Here is a 14,187-nt window from a genome sequence, read left to right on the forward strand (position 1 = left end):
CTTCTGGAAGTCACAGAGTTGGGAAGATTCTTAGGGCTCTTGCAGCCACACCCTTGAAATTGAGGTTCAGAGAAGGGAAGTGATTTGCCAGGCAGAGGGGGAACCAAGGTCTCCTTGCTCCCAGCCCAGTTCTCTTTGCGCTGCTCTGGGTGGGCTCTAGAAACCCATGCTGGTTAGGCTGCAGGTACATCGAGCCCATGTTGTGCCTGGGGGCCTCCTTCCAACGGGAGGAGCCGCCCCCGGGAGAAGCAGAAGCAATACGCCTCCCTCTGTGACTGTAGCTGTCACATGAGACCACCCTCCGCCTCTGCTTCCAGTTACTGACTCACAGACAGCACTTAGTGCCTCCAAGGGCGAGGAGCAGAGGCCAGTGACCGGCAGAACGAAGTTGTTGAGAGCTCCCTGGGCGGTCAGTTGCTGAGACCAGGCCCCGGGTCTGTGCAGGCTGCAAGAAGCTGGGCTGCTGTCCGCATTCCTGGAGCAGGGCTGAGCCTGCAGGCAGGAATTCCGGTGGCTCTTACAGGCGGGCCGGCGCTGGCCTCGGAGAGTGGCGAGAGGGTGTAGAGCAGAAGGGGCTGGACCTGGGGAATCGGTCCATCAGAGTCCCCGCTGAGCGCCCACAGAGGCCCAGCCCGGGCTCCCCTCTGGGATAGGTACCCTGCCCTTAGGGACCCCATGATCCTGCTGGGAAAACACACATCAGGGGACTTGGCAAACTGTGAGCTGGACCCTAAGTCCTGCAGAAGTGCCGGAAGGAGGGAGAAGCCTGCTGAGGGTGGGAGAGGGGGGAGGGGGGTTGTCAAGGAGGGGTCCTTGGCCTGGCCTGCAAGGATGGGTAGGAATTCCCCATGGGAAAAGTCTAGAGATATGAAAAAATCGGAAACTAAAGTCCAGGCTGGGGAAGTAAGTTGGCCTGGACCCCAGCCTCCCTGGGTGGGGCTGGTGGGGGCACTGGCTCTCTGGGAGCAGCTCCCTGTAGCAGCCACGGCAGTGGTCAGAGCAGGCCACCCCCAAGGGGCACGATGTCCCGTGGAACTGTGACGACATGGGCTCCAGTGAGTCAGGGGCCACCCCCTGACCCCTGATTCCCAGCACTCCCTCGCTGCTTGAGGACCACTTCCTGTGCCGGTTAGTCAGCTCTGTGGGTGCCCCCAGGCGGGGAGCTCAGACAGCGCAGTTAATAAGTGTGTCCCCCATCCGCCCAGCGCCTCCTTTTTGTGGGGGGCAGGGGCTTCTCTTGGGCCTCCTGGACGCTCCCTTTGTCCTGTCCAGAGAGCTTCCCTCTCACTGCTGCCTCTCCGCATAGCTCCCCGTGTGCCATGGGCAGCCACCTGGAGGAGGGGTCTTCGGTAGCTGTGTCCCCAAACCCACGGAGCCAGCCTCCCGGGGAGCAAGAACCCAGGATGCTGGGTGGCATCTTCTCCCTCTCCTTCCTCCTTCTTCCCCCTCCCCCTCCTCCCTCCTCGCCCCCTCTCCCACCCAGTGTACTCCCCTGGCCTCTTCTTCCTCTCCTTCCTCCTTCTTCCCCCTCCCCCTCCTCCCTCCTCGCCCCCTCTCCCACCCAGTGTACTCCCCTGGCCTCTTCTTCTCCTTATCACTTTCTCAGCAGCTGCTCTGATTCTAAGGCCATCCGCACTCACAGGGAGGACTTCCAGGGAATGTTCACTCAGCTGGGTCCTTGAGCCCAAGGACAATCTGTCTGTGACTTTAGAAACTTCTGGGAGTTTCTAGGAGCTTCCAGGGGAGGGCCGAGACTGTGAAGGGAAGCAGCTGGGCCCCTCATTCCCCACCCTCACTCTGACCGACAGATCCTCTTCCGGCACAAGTGGGAGCAGGGCGTTGAGCAATGGGAAGATGGTAGGACTAGACTGAGGAGTTCTCAGGGTACGGGACAAAGAATTTTGTCTGTCTGGTGGGGTCTCCAGGTCCGGGACTGCCTGTGGACACAGCAGGATTTAGAACCCAGAGAGCGAGGGAAGCGGGTGAGGCTGTCTCTCCTCAGTGCCCCTACATCCTGAACACAGGAGCGTTCCTGACTCTCACATCAGCGTCCTGGCGTCTCTGTTGCCAGGCAGCGCCTCCTCGGCTTTCCCCTGGAGCCCCTGGTGATTTTAGGTTGGTTCCATGGTGCCCGTCCCCAGAGAGGCCCTTCTCCCTGTGCTGTGCTGTTGTGCAAATTGCTGTGGAATCCAGCCTGGGTGCCCAGCGCAGAGAGCCCGTGCTTCAGCCAGGTGCCCCGACGGCGGCTGGACGCTGGACTCGTGACAGTTACAATACCATGCCCCTCCTCCACCCTGCCAGGGAGACAGATGACTTCCTGAAAAGGGGTTAAATGGAGGGGGTTTGTGACATGGAACATCTGATGTGACCTGAGAACTTCCTGTTCAAATGACCCCTGGGGCTCCTGACCTCAGAAAGTGTCCCGTGCACAGTTAGAACGAGCCCCGAGAGTCACGCTCCTCTAAGCAGAGATGCTTACAGGCTGGGCCTGCCCTGGGCAGCGGAATCCAGGCTCCTCTATCCCCACAGGCTCATCTGAGCTGCTGCCACAGAGGCCTTGAGGCTCAGAAAGTCACCAGGGGAATCCCAGGAGGAAGAGGACGTCGTCACATTCCATCCTCCACCCTCACAACTGGAACCCTAGAGTTACAGTTTAATTCCTTCATGCCCAGTAAGGTGTAGGTTCACTAGCTGATCACCTAATGGGTCTTTTGGAAAAGACTGAGTCCTCAGCAGGCTCTGGGATGTCAGAGAAGAAAGATCCAGAGAGCAGTGTGCTTAGCCGACTGACACACCCTACACCGCGCACTGACCGGGAGCAATTGCTGGGCTACCCTAAGGAGAGGTCCCTGACCTGGTGGCAGAGCCGGGAAGGCTCTCTGGGAAAAAAGCCCTTCCTGAGTTTTTCAAGGTTTCAAGGCATCACCTGGTGAGCCAGGGCAAGGGGCTGTTCCATGGGCCCTGTCTTAGCCTCCCAAGGCTGAAGTACACCCAGCTGTTCTGTGAGCTGCGTAGACCAGCAGTCAGTCAGACCTGGGTTACCCACAGCATCAGCTGTCTGTTCACTGGGCTGCCTGTGAAGCGGTGTGGCTGAATCAGGCCTTGAGTAGACATTAAAGGACTGGGGCTCGAAGCCGTGGTGGCGGGGGCTTGAGGGCGCCTCTCAGGAGGAGGCAATGTGGTAGTTCACCGTGGGCAAAGGGAGAGAAACGTTGTGCAAACTACCGCCCCCTCAGAGGCATTGAGTGTGAGATAAAGACTCTAAGTGCCTGGTGTTCGGGGGGTGAGAACCAGCAGAGAAGCCTGGAAGCGGTCCCAGGAGAGGGTAAAGCATGAGTGTGGTCAGCACGATGGAGAGGCAGAACCAGAGTGTGTTTGACTTCCTGGGAGAAGGCAAACTGAACAGTGACTCAGTTGAGAAATATTCAATCAAGTGTTTGTTTTTGGAAGGACGATGTAATCAGAAGGCAGTCCAGCTATGAAGGGGATGAAGCCCTGGAGAGGTCTAATAGAGTTATCCCCACACCCCCTTCACCCCATGTAGTGTTGTCCTAACACAAGGACCCACCCTGGAGGAAAGCCTGGACCTGACCTCCTGCCTCCCGCAAGCCACAAAAGATGAGTGGTTAAAGGGAAGATTTCAACCAAATATCCCCCCAGTGGAGGTGCCTCATGGCGTTCTGCACCCCTGGCTGGTGGGCAAGAGCATCCTGTCAGCTGGCTGCTCCGGCTTTATTTAGCCCTCAGCCCCTCTGGGGATGGAGTCCCCTTAGACCTCTCCCGGAGACCCCAGCATCTCCCCATCACTCCTCCCAGCTAAGTTCACCCATCTGAGAGCCTTTTCCCTGCATCAGAAAGAGAAGGAAAAGTCCAGCAAATATTTATTCACGGACTGTTCTCCAAGGCTCCCAGGTCATTCCCAGTGTGGTGGCTCATCTGGGAGAACTGAATGGGTCATGGCTAAAGGTCGGGAAGAGAATCAGGGCTGTAGGAAGGTGGGGTACACCGGTGCATTTAGCCACCTGGATATCCTTCAGGCACCACCACAAACTCATCGTTTCCATTCCAAATCCCTGACTCTCTCCCTGGGGATCCTCTCTCAGCACCTCTGTCCTCCAGCTACCCCTGCCAGCAATGCCACTCATCCTGGAGCTTCTTCCCGTTCTCTCATGTTCCTCCTTTGGCCTGTTTAGCTTCTAAATGTGTCTCCTTGCCCTCACCACCACTGTCCCATTTTGCTGCTGCATCTTCCTTTATCAAAATCGCAGCAATGGTCTCCTAACTGGTGTCTCTCTCCAGTCTCACTCTCTCTGAATCAATCAGCCACGTTGCACTCAGGATAAATTGAGAAGAGTTGGCAAAGCTGTGGGCAAGGGTAGTGAGAGCCCTAGCACTGGTGATGTAAGTCAGGCCTCAGGCTGTGGCTTTCTCCCTGAGGGAGGCAGCCAGCTTGCAGACAGCCCGCAGGGAGGGGTTGGGGAGTTCGCCTCGCTCCCCTCTCTCTCCCACTTCCTGCTGGGCTCCCCGTTGCCTGAGCCCATCAAGCAGTAGGAGAGCGGAGGAGCCCATGACTCTGTCCACACAGGTTGGTCTTCTCAGCACAGGGCAGCGGGGAGGATGGTGGAGGAGGGATCTGGAGGGCAAGCAGGTGTTCACACAGATGCCCAACCGTCCTCCACGCAGCCACCAGGGCAGTGCTGCCGAAACACATACCTGAGCAGGTTCCTGCCTATGAGGCACATGAATGAATAACTGACACCTTCTCACCCTAAGTGGCCCCTTTCACAGGACTTTCAAGGTCAATGCCAGGTTCCCATTTTATAGCGGAAGCTCAGAGAAACAGACGCCTGAGTCTCACAGCCAGGGCCTGGTGACACTGGAGCCTGAGGCTGGGCTGACCCTGCTGTGATAACACCTCCTCCCTGGGTCCTCAAGGCCCCCTCCCATCTTGGCCAGCCCCGCTCCTCACTCCTGGGGCTCCTGGGCTCTGGTCAATCTGCCTAACTAGTTCTCTGAAGCCTCCATACACTCTCACTTCTCCAAGCCTGTAGGACGGGAGTCAGCAAACTGTGGCCCGTGGCCCTATCACTCCTCCGGGCCTGCTTCTGTGCCGTCTGAGACCTAAAAACACTTTCTACGTTTTAAACGATGGAGAAATGTACAAGAAAAATATTTTGTGACATGTGAGGATCACGTGATATCCAATGTCTGTTAATAAAGTATTATTGGCACATGGCCAGGCCCATTTGTTCGTGTACTAGCTGGGACTGCTCTGGGGTTCCACGGGCTGAGCTGAGTAGTTGTGACAGGAAAGGCATGACCTGCAAAGCCTCAACTATTTACCATCCGGCTCTTTACGGGAAAAGTTGGCCAACTCCTACTTCAGAGTGGCGCTTTTTGATGTGCTACTGTCTTCATTGTGTTTGCGTGTGTGTTTATGTTGCACCTGTAATCCAGGCCTAGCTCTGCCGCCATCCCGTCTGGGAAGCTTCCCCGGCCCTCCCTTTCTTCTCTACCTTGCTTTGTAGGCAGCGTGGCATGGTGGCTAAGAGCACAGGCACCCGGGTTTGAATCCTGGTCCTGCTACTTATGTCCTTGGGCAAGTTACTCGACTTCTCCGTACCTTGGTTTTTCCCTTATCCTGCAGTGAGGGTCATGAATTTATCTCCTTCATATCTTGCCGTGAAGCTCATGTGATGAAAACAGGTAAATACCTGTGACCTGCTTAGAACAGGGCCTGGTATACAGAAGGTGCTGCTTAGGAATCGCAGCTCGTCAATCGTCACAGCAGCCGGACTGGCCTCCGTCATGGAACTTCTCATTCGTTCTCTGCCATTTGTTCACGTGCCCTGAGGGCAGTCAGCATATTCTATTCTCTTCACCAGAGCAGGTGTTCAGTAAACACACAGATTTCCCATAAGGAGGCAGGTGGGCGGGGTCAGGGCAGGGTTCTCGCATGGCCCTGAGAAGGTGAGACCCAGGTCTTCCCAGTCCAGGTTGAAGAGGGGGTCCTCCTATGAGGGAATAAACAGCGTATGATACCCCTGAGTACATAGCCCAGAACTTGGGGTCCCGGAGGCTGGGCAGGTGAATCTGGGGCAAAACAGGGCCCCAACCTGTTGGTCAGGAGGAGCCCACCCTGTGTTGCTGCAAAGTTTTTGGAAATCCTCGAGGTCACAATGTCCCTGGGTTGTGAGGAAGGGCCGGGCAGCCCAGTCAGACTCCTGGGCACCATTGGGCCTGGGGGATGGTCTGCTGAGGGGCCTTTCCGGAATATCGAGGAACCCAAGTGGGGCTGGGGAGAGGGGCAACCTCGTCCGAGGCGGCCTCCACCCCCTCCCACCTTCAGAGAAAATTCTCTCTCACTGCCCACTCCCCACCCACCTACCCACACATCCCAACCTCCTCCAGGCTCTGGAGTGGCGGAGCTGGACCTGAAACGGGCACAGAGTTTATTGAGGACAAAGGACTTCAGTGCTTCGTTCAACAAACAAACGGAGGCCCAGCTTCAGGCGAGGCTGGGGTGCTAGTGTATGGGTGTGCAGTGAGTCTCCAGGCGGATTTTGGCCAATCTGAGTGTGAGTGCACTCCCACCAGCACTCTGGGAACAAGGTGCTCCCGGGGAAGGGGCCCCGGGGGCTGGCACGTGTGTGGGTGCACCAGGCCTGGGACGCGTGTGCGCCTGTGTTCTTCGACTAGCAAGGGACAGGGAGGGAGGTGCAGAGGAGCAGTGTGCGGGGCTCCCTCGCCATCCCGGGCCTGGAGGGTGGAGGGCCCAGGGTGAGTTCCTGCCTCCTCTGGTCCAATCTGGCGTGTGCTGCTCTGTCGCTGGAGCCAAGAGGGCCGTTTCAGGTGACATCGTTTGAGGAACATCTTCATCAAGGCGGACCCCATGAGCACTGGGGCTGGAGTCTGCTCCCGTGGTGCACAGGAGCCCCCAGAAGAGGCTCCACGAGCTCGGGGCTTGGGAGGGGCGGAATGTGGTGGTGATCACGTCTGCAGGTCCAGCCAGGGTGTCCCTTGTCCTTCCCAGGGCCGTTTCCCCAGCTTCTGGGAGCCTGCCCGGTCCTGCCCCCTGGGTCACCCCCGAGCTGGGCAGGCGGGTGCGGCAGCCGTTGTGCAAGGGGTGAGCTAAACTGCCATGCCCGCCCTGGCCTGCACTGGCCTGCCCGCTGCAGTTAATCATTGTTCAAACACCCTGGCAGGCGAGCGGGCTACAGAGGAAGGGCAGCCCCCCCGCCCCACCGCCCCAGCTCTCAGCAAAGCTCCAGCCACTCCCCAGGACCCCACATCCTACAATGGGGCTGGGACCACCTCTACTAATTCTTTCGTAGGAACTCGGCAAACATCTTCGATCCCATCAAAGAGCGTCCCTTCTTCGGTTTCCTCTCTTAGGGTGAACTCGGAGCAGTTCAGTGGCAGGGCTAGGAGGGCGGCCCCAAAGCCAAGAGGCTTTGGTTCAAACCACAGCTCTGCCACTTACCAGCTGTGTGACGTTGGCCAAGAATCAGTCTCTCTGTGCTTCAGTTTCCTGGGCTATAAAAAGCTGTTGCTCTGCTGCTGCTACTTTCCTCAAAGGACCATTGTGAGGATTACGATATACAAATATGCAAATATTTGCAAATATAATATAATATAATGCAAATATTATATACAAAGTGCTTGTACTGTGTCAACAACACAGAAACCCCAGTGCCCAGAACCAGGCCTAAAACAACTCATCACTGGGCTCTGCTAACTCCCAAGAGGAAGCCAAGGTGCTGGGCTGGGCCGTTGGGGCATGCTGTGTAATCACCCCTCATGTGGTTCATTGTGAGTCAGGTACAACTGTCCCCATTTCCCTGATGAGGACACCTAGCTCTGGGAGTGAAGTGACTGCCCACGGTCACATGGTGTAAGTGACAAAGCCAGGATTCAAGCCCAGGTGCCCGAATCCCGAGTCCTCTCCGCTACCCAGCGCTGCCAGGTTTGCAGATCAAAGATGTGAATCTAGAGTTGTCAGGCGCTGAAATTCTGCCCACACTCACTGACATCCTTGGAGCATGGGGGCGGGGGTGGGAATGGGGCGAGGGGTTCCGGGCTGGGTTCTGCCATGAGAAAGACAGAGATGAAAAAGGCCCAGCCCAGTTCGTATGCTCAGAGAACCCCAGACAGACGAGGAGACAGGAAGAGCCGTGCACAGGCCTGCAGAACCCCAGCACCACTGTGGGCTGGGATCTGGGGGCCCCAGGACCCCAAGACAGGCAAGGCTTGGGTCGTAGCGGGAGGGACAAGGGCCTTGAGGCACGCTGGGGCATTTCGGCAGTCTGTGTTGACGTGGCATGGCTTGGGGAAGGGGAGCCGTGAGAGGCCTAGAACCCCTTCTCCAGCCCACCCCAAGCCTCCCCACGGTGCAGCAGGAGGCAAAGACAGTGGCAGCGGGATTGTACCAGAGATTCCAGCTGAATGACCCCCGCAGAGGAGCACACACCTCCAGGGAGGGACTCTGCCCCCTGCAGGGGCTCCTCTGCTATTTCAGAGGCATACCTTGAGGGAGAGTCCTGGGACTCGGGTAGCCTGCCCCCCGGGGCCAGGGGGAGCATTTGGGGGCCCCATGGGAGCCAGCACACCGTGGGATTAGCAGCTAGGAAAATCCCTGTCTGACATGTGATCTGAGACCTTGGGAAAGAAAGGGCCATGAGGGCAACTAATGCAGCCCAGAGACCTCAGAGGTGTGTGTGTGTGTGTGTGTGTGTGTGTGTGTGTGTGTGTGTGTGTGTGTGTGTGTGTGTGTGTGTGTGTGTGTGTGTGCCTGTGCTGAGAGCTGGCTAGGGAGTCAGTGCCCCTCCTCAGAATGCTGCAGTTCATTTCATGGCAGCTCTAGAAAGCTCCCTCTCGATCCTTCTGCCACCCTCCCTGCGTCCATGTGTTGGCATGGACGCCCACCCTTTTCCTCCCTCCCCCACCGCCTTCAAACACGCAGTGCCCTCAACCAACTGCCCCTCTCTCCAGCCAAGCAGGCCCTCAGAATATGCTCTGGTAAACTCACTTCCCCTGAGCTGCTGATGGCTGAGAATAAGGCTTCCTGAGGGGCCCCTCCCAGCCCCTCCAGCCATCCACGACTGTCGCCCTGCCTCTAAATGCGTGGCTACTACCTGTGACCAGGGAGCCCAGGGGGTGCGGCTCTGAGCAGCCAGGCCCCTGGTTTCATAGGACAGGGAGGCAGGCTGTTCCTGCCGGGCTACAGCTGGAAGCAGATGAAAGGAAGCCGAAAACCAGTCTTGGCCACCACGATGGATCCCAGGCCCAGAGGCCAGGTTCTGGCCACGGAGCTCTCGTGCACGTTTGCTGTCGTGCCTCGGAGGCCTTGAGCACAGAGACCTTTCCTGGCCGTGGCTGAAGCCACAGATGTAGGTGTTGGGAGCATGCGCGAGACCCTGGCGGGGTGGGAAGAGGTGTGATACATGGTGCTGGTGCCAAGGAGGTACGTGAAAGATGTTAGAAACTTCCTGAAGGAAGTGACAGAGGTCTAATCTCCCCTCTGATCTACCCCCTCCACACACCACCACCATTATCCTCCTGATCTCAGGCTATCAGGGGCTTAAGTAAACACTGCTGTCCCCAAGGATTACGCTGGGACTCTTGAGTCTTTAGGCGATGCCCTAAAGGAGCAAATGTTACATAAAAGCACATTTCAGACCAGATTCTGCCACAGTGACATATTTTTAATAGCAAGTAAGCACCGAAACAGTCATTTGACCCCCTCACTAAGCTTGGGGCGTCCCCTCTCTTTGTCAAGCGCTTGCATGATAAGTTCAGTGCCCCCCAAATAAGCCTATGTTCTGTCATCAGGACCAACCCACCTTCTAGCTGCACCAGGAGACAGAGACGTCTATCAGAATTGGGGATGGCTGGGCCCAGAGGAGAGCCCGGAACCGCATGGGAATAGACCCGGAGCACGGGTCCACGGGCGTGAGGCAACGGGTTTGCTGGATCCTTCTGTCTCTTTTAAGCAAAGACAAAGTTGCCTGCACAATCATTTCAGCCAAACACATTTCTTTTCTTTTTTTTTCCTTTCTGCCCACACCGTGTGGCATGTGGGATCCTAGTTCCTCGACCAGGGATTGAACCCGTGCGCCCTGCCTTGGAAGCATGGAGTTTTAACCACTGGACCGCCAGGGAAGTCCCCAAACATGTTTCTTGAACATCACTTGTTTCTTCAATAACAAATTATCTAGAACACCTTTTGTTTTTGTTTTTGTTTTGGCCGTGCTGTGTGTGGCTTGCAGTATCGTATTTCCCCGACCAGGCCCCCAGCAGTGGAAGCGCAGAGTCCCAACCACTGGACTGCCAGGGAATTCCCTAGAACACCTTTTATGCTAACTAATGAATTCTGGGGAGCAGATGTAGATGACTATATTGGAAGCCCTGGCTAGCCACTTCTAGAGTGTGAATTCCTTTCAGTGTTAACTAATCATCCCTAGAGCATAAATTACTGTGAACGCACACATGGATACACATTCCTCCTGTTCATACAGCAATGCTTTAAGGTAAATTGCTTTAAGGTAAATTCCACACGCCTAGGTTCCTCAGCCTCAGCGTGACTGATACTTTGGGCCGAGTTAATGCTCTGCTGTGGGGCTGCCTGAGCACCTGGCAGCATCCCAGGCCTGTACCACGAGGTGACAATCACACCCCACCCCAGCTGTGACAGAATGACCCAAAACGTCTCAAGACGCTGCCAACTGTCCCCTGGGGGCAAAATTCCTTCTTATGAGTGAACTAGAGTGACTGTATTTCTGTTCAATCTGGGACACTTTTTAAAAACTTTTTATATCAGAAAACTTCAAACAAATATAAAAATAGAGACGAGCTAACGAACACCCATGTATCCACACCCAACCCCAGCAATGATTAACTCAGCCAGTTTTCTTTCTGCTCCCACCCATACCCTCCCACCAGCCCTCCCCTCCGATTTTTTGGAAGCAAATCTCAGACAACATTCATCTATAAATATTGAGGTATATATCTCTAAAAGACAAGAACTCTTTTTTTAAACATAACCACAAGGCTCTTATCCTATCTTTAAAAATTAAAACTAGGGGCTTCCCTGGTGGTGCAGTGGTTGAGAGTCTGCCTGCCGATGCAGGGGACACGGGTTTGTGCCCCGGTCCGGGAGGATCCTGCATGCCGCGGAGTCGCTGGGCCCATGAGCCATGGCCGCTGAGCCTGCGTGTCTGGAGCCTGTGCTCCGCAACGGGAGAGGTCACAACAGTGAGAGGCCCGCATAACACACACACACACACACACACACACACACACACACACACACACACACAAATTAAAACTAATTCCTTAATATCATAAAATATCCAGTAAGTAAAACCAGGATACTTTTGAGAGTGTCACGGGGAGTGGACGGGGGTGGCGGGTATAAATCAAGACTGTCCAGGAGAACCAGGACTGAGCCAGGCGCACTGGAACATTTGGTTTCCCTAAACAGAACCCTCCTAATGCATATGTCCTAAGGGTCATTCCCCAGCTCAAAAACCTCCAGAGGCTCCCTGGTGCCAAAGTACAAAATCCCAACTCAAGCTGACCCTCGAGGCCCCCTGTGATGTGGTTCCGCTTGCTTCTGCCTTATCCTCTGATGTTCCCTCTCCTGCCGCTGCTGAGGTTACATCTGGTGACCAAGTCTCCCAGGGAGGCCATCCGCCTGCTTCCTGCTGCCCGAAGACCATGCCGGCACATGGGGCAGGGGGTGTGCACGTGCAGCGAGGCACTGGGAGCGCCCTGGACGTGGTTTCTTCATTCACTTAAGTTCTAGCTCTCCCTTCCAGGCACATGAATTTGACTGCTGGCAGAAGTAGGATGTTTGGTGTTTGCTGTGAAAGACATGCTCTGGGCTAGTGAGGCCTCAGCCTGGTCTGAAGGGTTTTTTTTTCCCTTTCCTCCCTCCCTTGTTTCTTTCTTTCTTTCTTTTTTTTTTTAACTTTTTGGCCACGCTGCTCAGCTTGCAGGATCTTAGCTCCCGAACCAGGGATGGAAGCTGGGCCCAGGCACCGAAAGCACCAAGTCCTAACCACTGGACTGCCAGGGAATTCCCATTATTTTTTATTTTATCTTATTTATTAAAAAATTTCATTTTCTTCCCTCCTTTCTTTTTTTTTCAAACACACATCCAGAACCTACTTTGCTTTTGCAGGACTGAAAACACTTACTCCCAAATGCAGGCTCTCATGCATCCTCAGCCACGCCCGGGGAAGGGTGCAGGGCTGGGGCTTGGCCGAGGTGTGTAGCCAGAGCTGCCAACAGTGGGGGTGCCGTCGCCCCCGCACAGATGGACAGACAGACATACACAGACCTCAACCTTTTGTCCAGAGTCAGTACTGCTGCTTCCCAGGAGGGTCTCCTCAGAGCCCAGGGCTCCCGTAAAGGAGTCTTGCCCTCTCTGCCTGGAAAAGGCAGAATCTCTTTCCTCTCTGGCAACCCCAGCTCCACACAGCCAGGCTTGCTGGGGGGGCTTCTATCTCTGCACGTCTCTACAAACCTCCTGATCGGGGGGGCTTCTCGCCGAGCCACAACTCTGAAGAATGAAAGCAAGCCATACTGCCTGAGATGAAATTTAAAAATAACCAGAAAATTGTCCCAGATCCCACAAGGCTCTGTCTCACCCCACATGCCCAAGGACAGGCTGGAGACTGGCCTGTTCAGGTCCTGGCCACCTACCGCCAGGACGCCATCAAGACAGACCTTGCCCTGGTGCTTGCAGAACCCCGCTCCTTGGCTGTCCCCACCCTAGACAGGTCTCCCTCTGCCTGCCCAGTAGGGAGGCCTCGTTTGTCCAGATCTCTAGCCAGTTCACTCTAGGACCCAGTGCCTCGCCCAGGCCTTGAGTTGGCCTCATGTTTGCCCCGTCTTCCTGGTGGGCACCCTTCTGGGCCCTTAGAGTCCTTTCCTGCCAGCACAGCTTCATTCATTTATTCATGAAACAAATACTGAGGACCTACCAGGTGGCAGGCACAGGACTAGGTGCTGAACGCATTGACGCAAATACAAACCAAACCTGCATTGTGGGGCTCTTACTCCAGGGGCCATTTGCACCCAGGTCACCATGATGAGTGTTCATACAGGGGTTGGGGTCCCTTCTTTTTTTGGAAGCCCTGGGATTCTTATGCAAATGATTCCCCTCTTCCCGAGGGACCAGGTTTGCAGGTCAAAGGCCCTGAAGAGAGGCCTACCCTGGTCAGGCCACAAAAGGTCGCATTACCCCCTTACCCTGGACACTAGGGGACTCCAGCCCCTACCTTTACATAACAGATAGATCTGTCAAGTGGCCTCTCTCTGAGGAAAGAAAGTGCAGCTCAAGGTAGGGACCTGCTCTTTCCCTTGGCGAGGACAGGAGTGTGTGTGTGGGGGGGGAGCAGTGGGGATTTAGGCTACTAGAAACAGTCTGGTGAATTCTATGTGAATTTTATGTGGCTTCTGAAAGGACTCTATGAATCTTCTACGTGGACTCCATTAAGATCTCATAAGGGTTTTAGGTTCACCCACAAGAAGTCTACACGGATCGGTAAGGATTCTAAGAGATCTCGCTGTGTCGAGCGTTGAAGCCCTGAAGTGTGAGCTGGTTGAACATCCTGCTTTGGCTGCACCCGGCCCACCGCAAATGGCCTCCCACCTCCCCTTCCCCTATAAATTATATAGCATTCCTTTTCCGCTGGGTTCCTTCTTTTGCCCTTTACCGAACCAATCAAGATGAGTTTATAAACGAATAAAAGGAAAACCCCAGAGCAAACAGCACATGGCTGGCTTGGCTAGGGACATCCTCCGACATCAAACGCTCTGAGGAGCATCAAAGATGCCGCAAAACAAACACTCAGTGCCTGCCCCCTCCTGGGGCCTCTCGTTAGGACCAAGGCGAGTGGCTTCCAAAAGGCACACAGAATCAGCTGTCTTCCCAGTGCTGGGCTTCCGGACGCCAAAGCTCGGGATGCAGGCAGGTGGGCATCGGCCCTCGCAGGCCCCAGCCCCCTGGGCCGCAGGAGGCTCAGCTGCTCCCATGACTGCTGCCTCCTGGTCAGCTGCCGGCAGGTTCCCACAAGCTGCATTCCTGGCCCCTGGGTGGGTGTGGGCAGCAGCAGACAGGCATCTGGTCAGGTTAGGCAGCCCAAGAGAGGGGCTCAGGCCTGGGCCCTGGGTGGGACC

This window comes from Lagenorhynchus albirostris, chromosome 13, assembly GCF_949774975.1.
Source record: "Lagenorhynchus albirostris chromosome 13, mLagAlb1.1, whole genome shotgun sequence".
NCBI classification, from domain to species: Eukaryota; Metazoa; Chordata; class Mammalia; order Artiodactyla; family Delphinidae; genus Lagenorhynchus; species Lagenorhynchus albirostris.